Here is a 20,947-nt window from a genome sequence, read left to right on the forward strand (position 1 = left end):
TGGTACAATAAGTATTTTATAGAATCAAACTTTGTACATTATTTGCTGACAAACCGAAATAAATGTCGAAATAAACTAAAGATTAATAAAATTATCTACGATTCAGGCTTTTCGACATGTGACATTCACCTAGTGCCTAAGCAACGTTTTCAGTATCGCGCACGCGCAATTCACCCGTGCTAAGTCCCGCCTCACCCTAAACGCATCCATCGTCCCACCTGCTCCCTGCTCCCGAACCAATATACCGTGCCCTATAGCTTCGAACACGTATTAATGGGATATCGATTTCTGGTCAGCTTCACCTCTTAGCGTCTATGCAGCCTTGGTGCTTTCCGAACGGTACGACATTATCGGCAATCGCCGATACATTTCCAATAACCGAAGACCGAATGAAATATCGACAATCGTTGGGTAGAGGGACAGCCCAACTAATTGATAGATAATGGTATTTTTTTCTTTTCGACTTTTACATTTTTTTTACTAGTGTTAGGTTAGTGTGGGTTATCATATGACAAATTGCCGATCCTTTTAACCAATACTTTCAATTCGAAGTATTAATTAGAGTCGCGATTTTTATTCTATCTGTAGCTGTATTTGTACATCTCTTTCATCCCACTCCACTCCGGATATCGATTTTTCAGCGGAGATAAGGTTACCGCTTTCACTTCCTGTTATCCTGGCAGCTCTTGGTGATATTTCCGGTTTTAAATCCGACCACTTCCGGATTTCGCCATGGATAAGCTTAACATAAGGTGTAATCCTACATAATAAATAACACCCTATACATTGGTACATATGGAACTTGCATACTCGGCAGCTGTTTTATAGTCAAAATATGTAAATGTATTAATGAAATAATTAAGTACATCTAAAATTAGGGGATATGACATATTGTTAATTAAATAAATACCTAACAACTGAATAACAATTGAACCCTATATTAATTTTAATCCGACGGCGTTCATCTTGGCCGTCGGGAGTCGGATCCGCAGCAACATCGCGCTAAAATGTACTAGGCGCGCAGAACCGAGAGAGAGGTCGAACGGATTTCGTAGGTACAGATGAAGATCCGAAAATACCTACGAGTCTTTCAGGGCTTTTACTGTTCGTTTCTTCGTTGATTTTAGGTAGGTATGTCTGAAAGGTAAATTGCATTATTTATTTTTATTCTATTGTAGGTATAAACAAGATATTTTATAGCGTCTTATTTCAATATTATACCTACTTACCTTTTGTCTGCCGGGTACCTATCTACATGTAAGGTTTCTCCGGTTTCTTTGTAACTATATCTACTAGTTAAGTAGTTAATAATATTCTAATATCTAGTTTTCTTTGTTTTCTATCAAATCTTACTCTAAAGGGATCCTTCTTTTTACTCGCCTTGGAGTATTTCTACTAGTTCTCTCTGGTTCCAAAGCGCCTGTGAATTTCATGTAGCCAAGTTCCTACCATACATAACATTAGGTACTCTGTAAAAATTAATAGATATTTACTATTGGGGGGCTGTTTCACCTCTCTAAACTCCTGGCTGCCGAGTACGGTACACCCCCTGCAACCCTGTCATGGCAACCATTGTAAAATGGTGGATTTGCACACACATAACGCGATAGGTTTAACTATAGGGTTGTAGATGTCATACACACACTAAGATCTACAATGTATGTGTGTTTTAAACTTTAATAATAGCAAATTTAATTGTAGCGTTCGTTTAGAAAACAAATAAAATCTCAGCCAAGCTTTTCATGTTAAGAAGATACTAAGCTTTTAAACTCACTTTGTTGGAGTATCCTTTCTTCAACATCATCGTCTCAGCCACGATCTCAGCGGCAGAACGCCAGCGTGTTCAACACCTTTTATCAAATCATTCTTGGCTGCAGTTCTTTAATTCGGTTTATACCGAGACCTGTAATTTTTCTACTTTATGCTCCAACGCCACGAGAACAAAAAATACCTAAATACGAAGTCATAAACTATTATACCAGTTTAAAGAGATACAATGATTTGCCAGTTTGTTACCTACGTTGTAACCAAATAAGTAATCGCAAAAAAACTGACCCTATTTCTCGCTACGAAATTCGTAGCGGCGTAGCATGAGTCAATAAAATGTGAATCAGTTATTTTAAAACTTCAACAAAAATCTTTCAGAGGCAAGTTAATCTAGCCAGTTCACCAAGATTTCTACATTATTTAACCTAAAAAACACATTTTAAATAATTGTGAATAATGTATTGTGTAATTGGTTTTGTCGCAGCCCAATGTACTGATACTCCTCTAAATAGTGTTTAATTATGAAAAAGCGATATTTTAAAACACGTGGGTATAATATCTAAACAGAAGAACGCTTTACACTAAAATACCTAAACTCTTAACATTGCCATCAATCATCAGTATAGCCCATTTAGAGCAGGTGAAAATTTTATCAAATACGCATAGTTTTTCAAAAATGTTTTGATCTAACAAAAAGGTACATTAATTAAGACTGCATTATTAGTTTTCTGAAAATCACTTCAAAAACTTTTCAAAACACCGACGAACTTTCTGCCAGCAATTAGTCCAAAACAAGGTTTAACCAATTTCTTAGCAATTGTACAAAATTCAAATTTAGAATACACTCTCACGCATGCTTGGCTAACCCTTTTGATGCTAGAAACATACTACAATCATTAAAACCCTTTGAAATACACTTAAAGTCCTTAAAACTAGGATTTCGCATAGGTGTCCGCTTTTTTTGCAAAATAGTGTATTTCCAAAAGGGTATAATTTAGGCGATCACCAAAAATATTTTTAAGACTCTAAGCTGAGGCACCAAATAAAATAAACAACTCCAAAAAAAATAAATTGACTTTATTAAAAGGGCACTAAAGTATATAATATTATGATCCAAAAAAAATAAAATAACATCAGAAAAATCGCAAATCTCGCACAAATATTATTTTTGGTTCCCAAAATGGATTAATGGTCACCAAATTCTATCCAACTAAAAGATTAATATTACTACCAAAATCAAAGTTAGTGACGAAAACGAATCGCTGCAAAACCGACTCCACGTAGTCTTGTCTGCCCTACCCCTAGAGTGCAATTCAAATCCGCGTAGGCGCAGAGGGGCGAGGCGGCCTGCGAGCTGAGGCGCAGGTAGATTTTAAGGCTCGCCGCCGCGGCTGAGGCTGGCCGGCGGAGCCGGCCAGCAAGCCGAAGCTGCGGTGGTGAGCGTGAAAACCATCTGCGACGATAAGCTCTCATGGGACCGCCGGAGCCCCGCAGTGCCGGAGCCGTGACAGAAGCCATGCTTGCTGCATGTTTCGTGCTTACATTTTACTACTGAGTTACACACAAATTCATATAACAATAAATAAGCGACGTACGTTGGGGAACCCCAGTATATTAATTGGTATTTGGGAAATATTCTAGCGATCGTTAGCTTTTTTAGTCTAACAAAAATGACCAAATTAGGAGTCATGGTATTACATAATTGGTAACATCTAAGTAGTGACAATATATCAGTGGCGAGGCGTCCTTATAAGCCGATTCCCATCGGCTTCCCTTTCGAATTTCAAGAAAGAAGCATAGGTATAAGTTATAATATAGGTATAGGTATAATTAATATAATCATTTAAACCACACAATATAAATATGTAGGTATAACAAAACGCCTACCACCGTAAAAAAATTGTCTATAAATTACTTGAAACATTTTGCTCCTACTAAATAAGCCGCGGCTTCCTCCTCCATACAAAACTACGCTTGCGTGACGTCATCCACGCCGCGCCGCGCGATGTTCGCAAAATAAGGGCGAGCGGTAAGCCGGCTCACGGAGCGGGTTCCACCAATCAAAACTCGCGAGTGAACGAGAAAGAACGCGTCAAGAGTAGAGTAGCTATACCTGTCTACCCGCGAGTGACAGCGCTTTCTCAAATATGTAAACAAACAAATCAGACAAATTCACTCTCATTGTTCTTATTTTGTTTTAGATAATACCATTAACAATTTGTTCTTTGTATTACTTAATTGAATTTATTAGTGTGTGTATCATTTGGAAATAACATAGTTCGTGTGTGTGTTTTAGTTACATTATGTCAACATAGATGGCGTTGTGCATTTTTATGCAAATCCTGAATCGCGGTGTTAAGATTCTCCGCGATTTAATGACCCTAGTTGGGAATTTATTTATTTTTATGAATTCACCAAGTATATAATTTTGATAATTTTGATTAAATAGTTGGCAGTATCATTATTACTCCCTACTAATTCCCGCGATCGCACTGTGTGACCTGGTACTCAGTACAAGTACAGTACTACAGTGTGTGTACCTAGTGAAAATAGAGATATCTACGTTGAAATGATGTATTTTGATACGTAGACAGTTGGCATCAGGTTTCTTTTTAATGTACCTATAGCATTTATCGCATTAGACTGTTTTCCGATCCGACAGATTGTTTACTTTAGGAAGGAACTTATTTTTCAAGGTTAAGTTAGAATAAAAATAAAAACGTGTTATAAAACTCGGGCACGCCGCTCGGGTGAATTACTTACCAATATTACGTCTATATTAAAATTACTAGCTTCTGCCCGCGACTTCGTTCGCGGATCCTGTCCCTTATGCCAGCGACTACGGGGTCAGCAAAATCAAAGATCTGAATCGTCTGATATTGAATTTTAAGGGCCCGTTGACTTGAAAACAACGGAATACGCATAGCCATTAGAAATGTTCCATATATTTAATTTTTGTACTTTAACGGCAAAAGCACAGCAGACTAAACAAAACGCTGAGAACTGAACCGCAATAGACGTGACCATAGGGATAAAAGTAGTGATTCTAATTAGTCCGCATTTAAGTTGTATGTGGCAAAAATATTACACGTATTATTACGTAAAAAAACATTAAATGTTACTGAGATGACAAAGTCGTGATGACTTAGTGGAAGTCGTGGTGGTTTAGTGGGTAGAAAACCAATCTCTCAAGTATGAGCGTGCGTCTTTAATTCCAGGTCTGGCAAGTACCTGCCAATGCAACTTTTCTAACTTCGTATGTACTTTCTACGTATATTGTGGATACCAATGACCGTTATTTGGAGGGGATGTTAAACTGTAGGTTCCGGCTGTCATTGAACATTCTTGGCAGTCGTTATGGGTAGTCAGAAGCCAGTAAGTCTGACCAGTTTTACCGAGGGGTGTTGGGTTGAGCGATTAACCGGGTTGTGGAGGTCAAATAGATAGTCGCTCCTTTTAAAACACTGGTACTCAGTTGCATCGTGACTGGAAGTCGACCCTAACATAATTGGGACAAAGGCTCTTGAGATAATAACGACAATAATAATGAGATATAAGCATCGCAGGACATCTGAGGCTGATGACGGGGAGTAGCGACCCCGCGGGACATATATACTGAGTTCTCCAGGGAGAGTATACTGTCCCCTATCTCCGGCCGGTCGGAGTGAACCATGACGGGGGTAGGTCTCACGCCTCTGGCTTGGCTTGACCATCCAGAGTGGAGTCGCTTGAGCAGGGTTAGTAGCCCTGCTCGGAGGATAGGTGCCTCGTGGTAAGTGACCCACAGGGAGCGCGTAATCTGCGTTTAAAATCCGCCGAGGTATCCTCACACTTCAACCGCTCATGTCCCTGTTGCCCTTTTGTTGCTATTCAGTGTCAGATTCCCGGGGGCCCAGTAAGTGAGCTGGCGAGTCTCCACCTGCCATTTTTACATGTACCTAATACATTGTCATCGGCAGGTGCCAAAGTTCCCGTAGTTTCCTCATTCCTAGTCCATTAGCATCCCATCACAATAGCCCAAGTAGTATTCATCCACAGTTAGCAATGGTATAGCACAGATTGTCTTTTTTTTTAACGACGTTCACCGGGGATTGTCCTTGGGTTCATTTCTATAGTGTACAAAGGGATAATTGTCGGTTTTGTGTCATCATTTCATTAAAGTTGTCTCAAAAGGGCTTCAGCGTGTTGGCTTTGGCCTCACGTTTGCCTCCCAAAAATTCGGAACTCTGTAGTCCCGAGGTCTGGAAGAGACATACAAAATAATAATGAGATATATATAACGCAAAAAATTCGGAGAGTGGGGGCTCGTGACGCCACGTCTAGGTATGTAAAATTTGTACTAAGCAGTGACTTAACACAAAATTCAAGCGTGTTATATCTTCGTTATTATTTGTTTGTGAGAAGGAGAAAAGAAAAAATACGTGTCCATTATTTTAGGGTTATCTAAAAGACGGACTAATTACTTTTTTTGATTCACCATACCTATTTCATAACATTCATTTCTATACATTTCAAGTGTAGTATTGCTCTTGTAGTTCCACATCAGGTGTTCCAGATCTTCGATGTTTATACGTCAAAATAGAGAGTGCTTATCAGATTGAACCACTTTTGCTAAAACGTCATATCTTTATAAGCTATAGTCTAGCTGGGCTCTGGGTTTCCACATCAGGTGTTTTACATCTTCAATTTTTATAAGTCAACAGAGAGTGCTTATCAGATTGAACAACTTTTGCTAAAACGTCATACCTCTATATGCTAAAGTCTAGCTGGGCCCCTGGAGTTCCACATCAGGTGTTTTAGATCTTCAATTTGTATAAGTCAATAGAAAGTGCTTATCAAATTGAACAACTTTTGCTAAAACGGCATACCTGTATATGGTACAGAGAAGCTGGGCTCTTGGGGTTCCACATCAGGTGTTCCAGATCTTCAAATTTATTATCTCAGCTGAAAATGCTCATCACATGAAACAATTTTTGCCATGACACCATTTTTGTATCTCTTATAGTTTTGTTGGTCTGTTGGTGTTCTGCATCAGGTCTTCAAGTTTCGAAGATAAATTATAGCCTATATGTTGACCAGGCTTAATACTGACACAACAAAGAAAAAATCATTGAAATCCGTTCAGTAGTTCGGAAGATTAGCGTGTACAAACAAACAGACATACAGACATACAGACATACAGACATACAGACATACAGACATACAGACAGAATTTTTTTTTTGGATTTGTGCTCCATTACTGTTTCTAAACCCCACCCAATTATTATTTTTTTAATATATTCAATGTACAGACACAGTTTTTTTACAGATTTATTATATGTATAGATTACTAACGTCCTGACGGATAAATACCTACGATAAATATCAATGGCTAACAGGCCGTTGTAAATTAAATACTTAAAATGTATTGTTTCTAGTGCCAAGTTTTCTCAGATTCTAGTACCTAGTTAATATACCTAACTAAAGATAATAAAGTTTGGCTTATGTTTAACTGATCACCAGATATAGTAACAAATAGCAGACAAAAATAGTAAATGATCACCAAAATTAAACTCGCATTTTAATGTAAAACTATAACCAAAGTTTTAACACTTTACTATCCTATTTAAGTGAAATTACTCCAAAATAAATCATGCGTAAGCCAAAAATAGTAAATGATCACCAAAATTAAACCACCATTTTAAAGTAAGATTATAACCAAAGTTTTTAAATTCTGCTATCCTATTTAAGCAAAATGAGTCCAAATAAATCATTGTTATCCCAAAAGTAGTAAATGATCACCAAAAGTAGTAAATGATCATCAAAATTATACCAGCGTTTTAATATAAAATGATAATCAAAGTTTTTACATCTTGCTATCCTGTTTAAGTAAACTGACTCCAAAAAAATAAGTTCGGCCTGATACAATAAATTTTATAACATTACGGGGACCCTTTTCCTGCACTAGGGTGGAAAATTGTCTATTGCATGCCTCTAAACAGTGCGATAAGAGTGTGTTTTCGAGGGAGTGTATTGAGAAACACATTCTTCTTCTTCTTTCTTCTGCCCTGTTCCCAATTTTACTTGGGGTCGGCGCAATATGTCATTTTCTTCCATTTTCCCCTGTCACTCGTCATACTGACACTCACGCATGCATTGCAAGCCGGACACATAACTTAATATGGCATCATAATACTTTATTTGGTAATAAGCCTACATTTTATGGCAATCACAGTGACTTATTTAGGCAAAAATAATACATTAATTTGGTCGTCAAGTGTTGGTGATCATTTACTAAATTTGGTGGTCGAATACAATTTAAAGTGAAGTCGTGACTAAAATAGCTGGTACTATTACATTTTTAGACTTTATTTTTCTGGTGTTCAGTAGATATTTCTGGTTACAAAACTAAGGGTATCAAAGCATTTTATGGTGGTCATTATATTTGTTCCCATAAAGTTTTATAGATATTAATAATCTGCCGAATTCCTCGAGAAAACATGTTCAAACTATCAGTCTCTCAGTCAGTGCTAAAAGGTGGACTGAGAAATTACCTCCATTACCTCCCCCCCCATCCCTGAGTACTCCCCCCCCCCCCCAGTTTTTTTTTTGCTGCGGCTTCCCTATTTCATTAAACCACCCTTCGCCACTGCAATATATAATATTTGGTCTAAAGTGTATTTTAAAGGCGTCCATATATTTTTTTAGTAGTCAATAATACGAAAAAATGGTTTTACCTAATAATATTTTTGGAAACGTTATTTGGTGACCATTTATCCATTTTGGTAACCGTTTAGAATTTTTTTGGTAGTAAAATAGGTACTTTTTTGGGTGGTGTTTAAACACAAGCCTTTCCAAAATAATTATTAAAATTATTGAAATAGATACTAACGTGTTAACATACATTATTAAGGTCAAGCAAGTACTGTCCCAAAAGTAGCTGAACAACATAAGCGTCAAAAGTACATTAACACACGGCAACATTAAAAATATACTTTGTTAACCTAATTTTGTATTTACTGCTGTTTAGTGACTTTTGATACAATGATGTTCAGCGACATTTGGATTGATGGTGTACAGCGACTTTAGGAATACTAGTGCACAGACTCGTTACTCTGTTATAAAGCACATTCCCTCTAAAAATAGATTAATTAAGCCCTGGATCACACTGGGACTGCTTAGGTGTATACGCAATAGGAACGACATGGCCCGCAAGTTTAAAATCCAACCAAATAATTATAATTTAAAAATGACGTACACAAGATATCGTAATTTTTGTAACAAATTACTCAAAAACTTAAAGCTATCCTACGAAAAACAAGAATTCACTAAAGCTAAAAATAACCCCAAAGCGACCTGGAAGGTTATTAAATCTATTATAAACACGGATTGTGCAATTAACCCCCCCATAGAATTATTAAACTTGGAACCAACTAATAATCTTTCAGTTAATAGCGTTAATCACTTTTTTGCTAACATTGGTAGTAACCTAGCCCAAAAATATATAAACCGGCCAGCACAACAAGCAAAACAAACAGGTAATAGCTCTCTTCCCAACTCTCTCACCCTCCTTCCAACGGATGAAGCTGAAGTTGCTAATATTATCTTTAGTTTGCGTAGAGATGCTGCAGCTGGATGGGATGGTATTACAGCAGGACTACTTCAACAATGCAGCAAAAAACTAGTCCCTATTATTACACACATCTGTAACACCTGTATAGAGAGTGGCAAATTCCCCAAAGTTTTCAAGAGGGCAATCGTACACCCCATCTACAAGGGGGGCGACAGAGACAGTGTAAATAATTACCGGCCAATATCGGTGCTTCCAGCTCTATCAAAAGTGTTAGAGAAAATAATTAACTCCCGTCTAGTCCACTTTTTGGAACATCATCACATATTAGCTCCAAATCAATTTGGCTTTAGAGCTGGAAAATCCACGGAGGACGCGGTGGCATCACTTGTCGATCATATTGTCGATAAACTGGATAACCAGAACAAGTGCGTAGGTATCTTTTTAGACCTTACTAAGGCCTTTGATACCGTCTTTGTTCCCCGCCTCTTGATAAAACTGGAGAGAATGGGTATACGTGGTCATGCTTTAGAGATTCTCAGAGATTACCTTTCAGACAGAACTCAGTGCGTCAAAATTGATTCGTATGTAAGTAACGACATTTCTCTTACTTTCGGGGTGCCTCAGGGCTCGGTTTTAGGCCCTACTCTCTTTCTGGCTTATATCAACTCCCTCTGTGAACTTAATCTCTCCAACTGTTCAGTATTTACGTATGCAGACGACACCGCCTTGATTATTCATGACAGTAACTGGCCTTCAACTATTGCACTAGCAGAACAGGCACTCAGTAATGTGATGAACTGGCTGGCTGATAATCTTTTAACTTTAAACCTAACAAAGACCACATACCTGACCTTTTCATTAACATCCTGCAACCAACCTTCATCAGAATCCCTATCACTCAAGGCACATTCCTGCGTATTTACCCCTCCCAGATCGCTTTGCGATTGTCCAACACTATTCAGAGCTGATAATATCAAATATCTGGGAGTGTATATAGATAGTCATCTAAATTGGAAGCATCATTTAGGAAATCTGAAGTCGCGCGTACGAAAATTAATCTACATTTTCAAAAAACTTAGACTGTCTGCTGATATGAAAACACTAAAAACGATTTATTTTTCACTTTGTCAATCCATACTGGGCTATTGCATTTCGGTATGGGGGGGTGCGGCAAAAACCAGCTTCTTGGAACTAGAACGAGGACAGAGAGCTGTACTAAAAGTAATGACATGTAAGCCATTTAGATACCCAACATCAGAACTCTATGATGAATGTCAAATTCTTACTGTACGACAGCTTTTTGTGCTCCAAACAGTTCTGAGAAAACACTCCACATTACATTATGAGAAAGGAAGAGAAAAAAGAAGGAGAACATATAGGGTATGTCCGGTGGAACGGTTCAGAACTACTCTGGCTAGTCGTCATTATAAGATAATTGGAAGTCATCTTTATAATATCCTGAACAAACAGTGTAACATATACCCTCTCTGCAAACATGCATGTAAAAGTGTACTCACCAAATGGCTCATGCTCAAAACTTATGCTGAGACCGAAGACCTTCTCACATTATCAATATTATAAAATAACACTTCTTGACATAGGTATCAACACACACTACCTCCCTCACATACTCTCACACACACACATACACAGCAAACACAACACACTAACATACATAACACACACAACACACAAACAGGCTTTTGTGGTAATTAATATATAATATATATTTGTAAACATATAGACTTTAAAAGACTCGTATACATCCGCCACCTTCTATGGTAACTTACTACCACAATGGAATGTAATCGTTTAGGAGCAAACTATGTAAGAGCGCTGGTACCCATAACACAAGTTAAATCTTAACATGGGTACCAGAGTTCACGTCAACACTGTATTTACCCTAGCGATGAAACATGTTGAAAAGTTTTTATGTTATAGTGTATGTTCAATTCTTGTGCAATAAACAATTTATTATTATTTTTGTATGTCTCTGCCAGACCTCGGGACTATAGAGTCCCGGATTTTTGGGAGGCGAACGTGGGGCCGAAGCCAACACGCTGAAGCCCTTTTGAGACAACTTTAATGAAATGGCGACACAAAACCGACGATTATCCCCGTATACACTATAGAAATGTACCCAAGGACAATCCCCGGTTCTGTGCTAAACTATTGCTAACTATGGAGGAAAACTACTTGGGCTATTGTGATGGGATGTTAGTGGACTAGGAATGGGAAGACTATGGGAACTATGGCACCTGCCGATAACAATGTTTGCACACGTAAAAATGGCAGGTGGAGACTCGCCAACTCACTTACTGGGCCCTCGGGAATCAGTCACTGAATAGCAACAAGAGGGCAACAGGTACATGAGCGGCTGAAGGGTGAGGATACCTCGGCGGACTTTAAACGCAGATCACGCGCTCCCTGTGGGTCCAGCATCACCGGCCCACTCGCCACTTACCACGAGGCACCTACCCTCCGAGTGGGCTGCTAACCCTGCTCTAGCGACTTCACTCTGACCGGCCGATGAAGGCAAGCCAAGAGGCGGGAGACCTATCCCCCGTCATGCTTCACTCCGGCAGGCTGGAGATGGGGGACAGTATACTCTCCCTGGAGCACTCGGATATATAGCCCCGCGGGGTCGCTACTCCCCGTCATCCGCCTCAGATGCCCTATTATTATTAACTTGTATGTCTCTACCAGACCTCGGGACTATAGAGTCCCGGATTTTTGGGAGGCGAACGTGGGGCCGAAGCCAACACGCTGAAGCCCTTTTGAGACAACTTTAATGAAATGGTGACACAAAACCGACGATTATCCCTGTATACACTATAGAAATGTACCCAAGGACAGTCCCCGGTTCTGTGCTAAACTATTGCTAACTATGGATGAAAACTACTTGGGCTATTGTGATGGGATGCTAGTGGACTAGGAATGGGGAAACTACGGGAACTATGGCACCTGCCGATAACAATGTAATAAATACACGTAAAAATGGCAGGTGGAGACTCGCCAACTCACTTACTGGGCCCCCGGGAATCAGTCGCTAAATCGCAACAAGGGGGCAACAGGTACATGAGCGGCTGAAGGGTGAGGATACCTCGGCGGACTTTAAACGCAGATCACGCGCTCCCTGTGGGTCCAGCATCACCGGCCCACTCGCCACTTACCACGAGGCACCTACCCTCCGAGTGGGCTGTTAACCCTGCTCTAGCGACTCCACTCTGACCGGCCGATGAAGGCAAGCCAAGAGGCGGGAGACCTATCCCCCGTCATGCTTCACTCCGGCAGGCCGGAGATGGGGGACAGTATACTCTCCCTGGAGCACTCGGATATATAGCCCCGCGGGGTCGCTACTCCCCGTCATCCGCCTCAGATGCCCTGCGGGGCTTATTATTATTATTATTACAGATACTTTTGAAATACTCGTGTTTAACGACTTTTGTAAGTTTGTGGTGTACAGTCTATCTTGTTTCCTAGTTGCGACTATAACTTATGGCATTTTATTGTGAACAGGTGTTTTGTCATGTTGATTCTGTTCATCGACTTTTGGTGCTGACTGTACATTGATTTTATAAAATAAGAACAAGTTTCTTGACTAAGGATCTCACAAGACGATTTTGTCGATCTCAGTTGTAACAAGGCATGACTACTTAATTCCTGAAACTTCCAACGAGGGGTTCCTGTATCCTGTATGTAGGTAGCAGCTTATATGTAGCATGCTTCCGTCCTATAGTCAATAAAAAACAAGCAACATTCCGCCCTCGTCTATTGGTCATCTGTGACTGTTTGCATCTTTTAATTCCTAGGTTTTAGCTCATCACTTACTAGCTAGAGAATAGCAGCGATCGTTTATTCACTAGTTTTGTATCTGGCGGCAAACTTTTCCGGATCCGGACTTCTGTTTAGTCTGTAACTTTAACCGTTGACCAAATACCTTTGGGTCCAAGGTTCTTTTAATCTTTGGGTCCAAGGTCTGTCTGTCTAGTTTTGGATATGCTGAAAGAATTCTTAAAGTTTTTCAAGATCGACGCCGAAGTAGTCTGCTATTAATAATGAATGAACCTTTTGCTATGTAGAACCTCAGCTCATGTAGGGTTTCAATCTATCTAGGAGCTGATGAGAATTGCTTGGATTGCGAAAATAATTTGAATAAGATTCTGCGGATTCCCTTTCAGCTGTACCTTGTACCTATTGATGATGCGTTTGTAATCTAATTCCTACTCTACACTTCTTTTACCATTAGGTATTCATTGCAGTATTGCATTTCAATTTCACTTGTTCAAATAAAGTCTTGCCTCTCTTTCTGTTTGAAAAAATAAAAAGAGACATGAAAACTCGTTGATGTTGATACAGAAGGGTCTTCGCTGCGGCCGTGCGTAACTTCTTGCGTAACTCGCTTCGTTCTGATTGGTCGGTAAGGCCACGCCCAATGCGTAAGCCGAACCGTGAAATTCGACAGGCCCTTAGACGGCCCTTTCTTACTTCTTATACTCTTTGCGTTCCTAGTAATCTGTGTTATATTATAAATAATTTAAAGGGCTCCCCAATAATATTATATTTGACAACAAATAACTGAATTATAATGTTAGTGAAGATGCACATTTTTTATAAATTAAACTGGTTTTAACTGTACCTTTTCAACAGTCATCAGCTCTTGCCTAAAGCTCTTTCAATCAACTGACCACTTCCCACTCATAGAAAACGTGAGAGACAAAAACATAATTAACAGTAATTAAATATGGAAATTATTAAAAAGGGACGCCTAGAGCCCTTGAAGAAGGTGTAAATGACAAAAGGGATTTCTTTGTAGTAAGAAATAATGGGCATGTCACTCCCAATGACTTTGTGTACCAGGAATTCATAACTGTGTAGTAGGTATCAGAAAGGGCTTTCGTTAACCTTCGAAGACCGACTGGGCCGAGACGGTTTTTTGTTGAGTGACGTAGTAAGCGTAGGGCACACGCGACGGATGAGTCAGCACGTGACGACGCAACTCTAGGATATTTTTGGAAAAGCTCGTACCTATATTCTTTAGGTATCATTTTATTTGTGAAGTGTATTATTATTATTCAAGATCCAATGAACTTTCAATGAATGAAGAGACATTTAATCCTGATAGAAATAGCTCGGGACTAGACTGGATGATAGGAACGAAATTTAATACATCTCGTTGTGTGCGCTATGGTCTCCATAGAAAAAGTAGAGTTCATTCCAATACTTGGAACTTGATTTTGATTTTGATTACGCCCGCAATCTGTGATAGTTCAAGGGAGTCAGGAGCCATTTTTAGTAGGATCTGCGAAAAAAAATCCTTTTTGCAATTTTCGTCGGTGGTTGATGGCTGAATATGAAAAATGTCTAGAGATTAGCAAGAAAACAGTTTCATTTTTACTCGGTGTTGATAGCATAACAGATTTGCAACAGTCACAAGCACTGGAAATTTTGGTCTTGCGATCCGAACTCTCTATTTCTTTCATAAGTGCAACTTTGGAAGAAAACTAAAAGAATAAAAAAAAACGGTTTATAATTTCAAAAAATATTCAGATTCTAGTTTATTAAAAGTAGCATTAGCATTAACTAAACACATCGCGCTAAACTAAAGCATTTTAAATTTCATTTTTTTATAAAACACGCGCAGAGTCTGTAAGAAATACCACAAATTCTTTAGAGACAAGTTATTTTTCTTTGGTCAGACATTCCGACAAAGATGGCCTCACTTGAATCCCAATGACTAGGCGAGCATAAAACTGTAGGAGCTGTTGGAATGCCGACAAAAACGCGCCGTACGAAAAAATACTCTATGGGAAATGACGAAAATACATTGTAAAAGTTTGAAAGTGGATACTACAGTTGGGTAAAACAATGTGTAAAATGTAATCTTTTAGAATTGCTTGCTCGTTTAAAGAAGGTATGGTTAAATGTAAATCTGCTTAATGTTAAATGTAATGTAACCAAGTTTGTGAATATTTTTATCAAATAAATAATTTTTAAATAGAATTTAAAAATTTAAAAATACATACAAAGTACTTCAAAAGTATTTCAGTTAAAGTAACACAGTTCATTGATATGGATCAAATAGTGTGCGCATTTTTTGCAATCTTCGTAGCGCTTGCTACGAAGAAATGCCTACGTCCTTTGACGTCATCCTAGATCCAACCGCTACAGCGCGCGTAGACTAAACTACTAGTGTATATCACGTACTCCGTGTATGTATCACACACGCGCCCTAACCACGCACATTGCCACATCCCTACGTAACTGTTGATCGTGATCACACACTGATCAGCGAAGCATATGTGACTTCGACCTCCACCCTTCGTCTGCTACCCTGGTACTTATAGCCCACATGTGCAACCCTTCCCGACACGTGGTCATACCGTACGTGACCCTCACACTAGTGAGTGTCTATTTAATTTATTTGCGTTTCGTGTCAGTATGTTGTTAGTAATGTGCATGTGAGCAGTCACTGCCATTGTAATTTGGCTAATTAGAAAACTTTGGTACCTGTAGTTATGAAAAATACACATTATCGTCACGATATGAATTTAAAAACTTAATTATTCAAATCTGTAATGAGTTCTTACTTAATAACTACAATAACAAAGGCATCATAACAGGTGTACGCGTACACACATGAGGCACACGCACGATCGACACGGTCGTGTTAGACACGGAGTACGACCACATCGAGCTCCGCACAATGCAAATGTCTTCGCAACCACAACACAAACAGAAGCGAAGCGGGCAGTCCGCGCCGTCGCGCACGCCCCGTGACGCAGTGACATGCGTCAACACCGACTACTGCACCAGGCTCGCAGCCGGCCGCAGAGGTGCATTGCCCTTCATCGCCGCACCAGCCAGTGTTACTCGAGCCGCAGCTCGATGCACACACACCTCCCTCCGTTTCCCTCCAACCAATGATTGTCGCATGGTCTGGGGAGCGCGCTTGGAGAGAGACCAACGTGCTTCGCAGGGCTAACTGAGTGTGCCACACAGACTCGATCTCAGTCTTTCGTGTTGGGCTTGTATGCATTGACATCACCGCTGTGTGGTACGAACACACAGATGTAGTATTTTTACTCTGTTCATTTCACACAACTAATGTTTATAAAGAAATGTAGCCCACACAGTCACGTGTTGTACGTCAAGGTATCCACAATGATAAGTTGTAATATTAAACATTATTAAAACGTAAAACATATGCAATTTGTTTGTATGGATGTGTGGATGGGTATTTGAGTATTACTTACAAAATTATTTGTTAGTAAAATCTGTTGAAACCGCGAGGAAATGATAGTAACGCAGTAATTATTAGATACTTTACATATCAAATTTGGTCAACAGAGCGTAGAAAAAATGTATTTCGTAGTCTCGCGTAGGCCGTAGTCGTAGCAGTATATGTTTTGAATTACATCCTTCGACCCGTATGACATCGTACTTCCTACTTGTTTAAGTTTGTGAAGACAGTTAGGTTGAAGTTAGACAGATACCCTTTATTTAAAAACTGTTTTTTGTTATCAAGTTGTAGCATTGTTTAGAGGCGTTTTACACAATTTCTAAAGAATATTATTTAATTTGACGATTTCGCGATTTTGATGATTTTATTTTTAAGACATTTTTAATACGTGTAGAAGCAATTTTATTCTAGATTGATTATTAAAGCATTGTTGAGAGAAAAATAGGAAGTGGTTTGTTTGAAGTGATTTTTTAAATTACATTTTGAGACATAAAATATGTTGGCTTCAAAAGGAGAGTATTTGAATTAATAGATACCTCATACAATCACATTTAAGAATTATAAATCAACGACAATTTTTATTACATCTTCTTTGCATATTTACGAAAAAAAACAAAAAGAGTCTGACATCCGTAGTAGTTACTAGCACTCTAGAGAATTTTCCTCGACTTTTCCTACAAGGATGCAGTAACTTTGCCTCAAAGATACCCGGGGACCATAACTGACGTTAAGTACTAGTGACGCAATATCTGACGTTTCATTATATACCTTCTCGTGTGCAATAAGCACCTATTACTCAGGACGAAAACCGCCACCTTCTGACATGTTAGGTGCTCCTAGTACACGTTCCGACGCAAACGCGAACGGGTTACGTTAGACGCCTTAAAACTATGATTGCAAGTTTGCATTTTCACCTTTCTCTAAAAATGTTCATTTCCTATTTTAAACAAAGTAACCGATTAATAAATACATTCATGATTTTTATAACAGGTCTCATTTTAATTGTGTTTCTTTCTTTTGTTTTTCCATGATAATTTGATATTTTAAAATCAGGTTATTTGTAGAAAAATTAAGTCAAGTCAATGAAGAAAATATCACCCTCGTAGGTATGTTACGAAAAATTTAAATACGCAATGTAATTTTCTTTTTTATTTCTAAAATAGATCTAAGAAAAAATAATAATACGCTGCGTCACTACTACGAACATGTTATAGTACGCTCATAGAAAACGACAGCGTAATGTTTTTTTGTTCGCCCCGTCATAACACCCTTGCAAGGTTAAAATTAACTCCTATCGCTATATGATAACCTGGTTAGAATTGACGTCATAAGACGTGTTGAATAAAAATACTTTTACTTTTCAATCATCTTCAATTTAATCCAGTTTCTTTAAATTCAGTTAAATTAAACATAATTGTGCACGTTTTAATTTTGTTGGCTGTATAAAATATCGATCGAAATTAGTGACCACTATCTAAATGTTAAAACTATGTCTAATATGAATGAAAAAAATGCAATATGTTTACCTATGTATATTTTATGTAAAAAAAATACTGAGACAATATTTATCTCAAAACTGTCCAATATTTTAACAAAATTGGTCCTTTGATTTTGCATCGGTCCTTTGTTACATTAGACAAGGAGAGAGAGAGTAGCGAGGTGTCACAAAAAAATCTTCCTGCTTTTTTACATGTCGGCCCACGCACACCCCGACAATATGGCCACCGAATCCCCGCCTACACAACACCCCATGCGATGTCATGGCGATGGCGGTCCTTTCGGCAGCTGCCATCTCTTCGCGACCTATATTACCCTGGTATAAAAAGGGGGCAAACCATTGTTCTTACGCACACGCATTTTTTTATAATTCCGTTTTTTGAATCGGTGAAATTAGACAGTAGTATTCCAAACAACATTGTTATAAAAATAAACTAATTTCACGCATTAGTTGATAGTTATATTAAAAAGATATCTCATGTTAAAGGGCAATGACCTCGTCTCTAAGGAAAAAGCCCCCAAGTTTTTCAATGTTACATGACGTCGTTGTAAAGCGTCATGTAAAATAACATCTTCGAGATCATGCAGTCTTAGTAGAAAAGATGGGAAATTCGTTCGTATTAACTCGTTTGTTTTCGTTTGCTCGGCGGATTCGGACCGAAGCAAGAGAGGGACGACGTGACGATTTGTGGCCGTAGGACTGAAATTACGATAGCACTTAATAAAGATATGAAAACTATACCTAATATGCTCTACATATTTTGCGTTGTTATCTACTATAAAAAAGAGTAATAGAGTAAGAAATGGTCAGTTTTATTGCAGAATTAAGGACTTTCATGGAATCCATTATGAAATAAGTTACCACATTTTTTTTTACGATTAAGTAATATTTAATTTGTATCTCTAGCTTAATTTGGCAAGACTTGCCTGTACTTAATTAATTAGTTGTTAAAAAAATCAAGTACAGATCCTGTCAAAAATGTATGGAGTTTTTTTTCATAAAGAGCTCCTTATAATTAAAAACTATAATACAAAATACGTTGTGCCTGTGTTAGTTGCATTTTATCGCTCATTGCATGCATTATCATTATCAATGTAGTTACTACGCAGCTGAGTGAATGGCCGCTGCAGTCGCTCGGTCGGCGACGGTCGTTGCCTTTTATCCTTGAGTATCCTTGAACAGGACGACGCTTCAAAGTTAAACCTCTCATATCTTATGCCAGCCTGGTATCTCGCAGGATATTTCGTCCCTTTGGGAAATACGACAGACGATCCTTAAGGGACGACACGTAAGCAGTTTCAAGAAAACGAAAATTAACGGTACTTACGTCACAAAAACATTTTACATCTGTGGGATTTACGAAATAACCTAACGATTTTGGACTGGCCTTACATGTCTGTTTTATTTATAAATATTTATTAGATTATTAGGGATTTGCGGTAAAAAAAAACACTGTTTCGATAAGTTTAAAGAAAAAATCACGTAAGGAAAATTACTTGAACAAAGTCGGTTAACCTTCCAATTGTACGAAAAATTACCGTAACAGTTTACAAAAGAAATATATATTTTTACATTCTTAATTAAGAGCAATAGGTAGGTGCATACCTTCTCCTCAACAGTGATTGTTTATAATAAGCACGCGTAAATGTGTAAGGCCCGCCGCTGATTGCAACTTTTAGTCACCGTGACTTTTTGTCACTGTCACCTGCTGTCACCCACGATGCGCTCACTGAATCTGTTCTTGGGTGACAAATCGCGTTCATTTTTGTATGCCGGCTGAGTGACAAAAAGTCACCAGTGAGCGGACTCCCATTGTATCCCATTACTCCCATTGGACGAGTGACAGTCACGTCACTCCGGCATTGCCTGCTGCTGCAACTATTTGTCACCGTATTGTCACGTCACCATAATGAGCGCACTCAGTATAGTTTTCATTGCACTTGACTAAGTGACAAAAAGTCACGGTGACGAAAAGTTGCAATCAGCGCCTAGCCTAAGGCCCGCCGCTGATTGCAACTTTTAGTCACCGTGACTTTTTGTCACTGTCACCTGCTGTCACCCACGATGCGCTCACTGAATCTGTTCTTGGGTGACAAATCGCGTTCATTTTTGTATGCCGGCTGAGTGACAAAAAGTCACCAGTGAGCGGACTCCCATTGTATCCCATTACTCCCATTGGACGAGTGACAGTCACGTCACTCCGGCATTGCCTGCTGCTGCAACTATTTGTCACCGTATTGTCACGTCACCATAATGAGCGCACTCAGTATAGTTTTCATTGCACTTGACTAAGTGACAAAAAGTCACGGTGACGAAAAGTTGCAATCAGCGCCTAGCCTAAAACATTACAAATCCTTGTGACCTCCTCAAATTCATGTTTCCCTGGGTTCAACAGACGTCATTTAAGCCATTTCGGTGTAACAAATTACATCCTTCATTTTATCACTGTAAGATCCTCCACCCCCGAAGCTTGGATGAAAGGGAAAGGACGAAGTACTTCCTCATGCTTTCTGAAGCCCTGCTAGTTGTTGACGTCATTCCAATAGAATCCACATCCCTTGGGTACCTCTTAACATTCACCTAACTTGCTACCTGCACAGCGGTTTATGAGAGAGATAGATGCATGTGATCTTATGAAGAGCTTAGTTAACTTAGTTTTAGTTTGAATTAAATAAAATGATAATTATACATTTTTCTAAAGTCTATAAATAAAAACACAGCCGTAAATAAGGAAATCGTATTTTTGTTTGGCAAACTTGTCACTTCGAAGTAGCATCATGCACAAAATTGTTTTAAAAAACAATATTTATTTTTATAAAAGGAGGTGTGGGTGAATCCTTGTTTAATAGTTATGTAGCCATGCTATACGTATGAAGGTTAGCTAAGG

The 20,947-nt window shown here is 38.7% G+C and overlaps 1 protein-coding gene across 1 annotated transcript in view; it reads left to right on the plus strand.

The window, feature by feature from the left end:
• LOC124631852 (xaa-Pro aminopeptidase 1) overlaps positions 1-20,947 on the plus strand; it is a 37,493-nt gene that overhangs the window by 11,305 nt on the left and 5,241 nt on the right. The window lies entirely within an intron of this gene.

The sequence above is a fragment of the Helicoverpa zea genome, chromosome 7 (genome assembly GCF_022581195.2).
Source record: "Helicoverpa zea isolate HzStark_Cry1AcR chromosome 7, ilHelZeax1.1, whole genome shotgun sequence".
Lineage (NCBI taxonomy): Eukaryota > Metazoa > Arthropoda > Insecta > Lepidoptera > Noctuidae > Helicoverpa > Helicoverpa zea.